The following is an 899-nucleotide window of genomic DNA, read 5'->3' as shown; positions in this document are numbered from 1 at the left end:
CCTCACTCACCCACTAATGTTTGCCATAGCCAGACATAACCTTTAATATTCATTTATTTAGGGAGATAATACAACATGCTCCATTGTGAATTACTAAAGAAGGAGAATTCTGTGAACAGTTTTTCTAAAGAAAGTGTTTGCTTACATCCCTGATCTGCAAGTTGCTGGAGGCTACAAGAGTGATTGCTGGGAAAGCATACCAGGAAAACATTGCTGTGTTTTTTCTTGTTTTGTACTTCTCCAAAATTATCTACTTTTGGCCTCTGTGCCCATGTTTTTCTTCCCTTTAGGTATGGGAGGCAGCCCATCCCTAACAGATACTAAAACACAGAAACAAATAAAAGAAAAAATGAAAAGAAAAAAAAGGGAGGCAAAGAGAATACATTGGAGAGGGGAAAAAAAAAGAAGTGATTGCAAGTGAGAAAAATGATTAAAAAAAGATATAGAGGAGAGTCAGTGTATAAAAATAGGGAATAAGAAGGGGATAGGGCACCTTAACTGCATGTACTGCTCTCTTGAGATGCCCAAGTACCTGTTGACTACTGACCCATGGTACTGTGCAAGGAGCTGTGGCAGAGGCAGGCATTTGTAAAAGGAGTTTCAGTCTTTACCTACCAAGTCTCCCGGTGACACCAGATAAGTTCAGAAAATGTGGAGGACCACCAACGACCTTGCCTTCTGTGGGTGAGTAGGGATCTTAGCACTTTGTGTCTTGAGTGGGATGGACTGATGAAACATTGGAGTGAAAAAGCAAGAGCTCATAATGATGTTGCTAAAGTGTGGTGCAGAGATGTCTCTTGGGATATTGTGATGTCTTCTAGAGCAGTCTGTGATGAAGCACCTGGGAAAGCTTATAAACTTAGCCAAGGTAAGAGAATACTGCAGGTCTTATGTAGGTC

Source organism: Centrocercus urophasianus, unplaced genomic scaffold, assembly GCF_019232065.1.
Source record: "Centrocercus urophasianus isolate 14NV4802_14NV808 unplaced genomic scaffold, USGS_Curo_1.0 seq_10, whole genome shotgun sequence".
Classification (NCBI taxonomy): domain Eukaryota; kingdom Metazoa; phylum Chordata; class Aves; order Galliformes; family Phasianidae; genus Centrocercus; species Centrocercus urophasianus.
Note: the sequence above shows the minus strand (reverse complement) of the source record.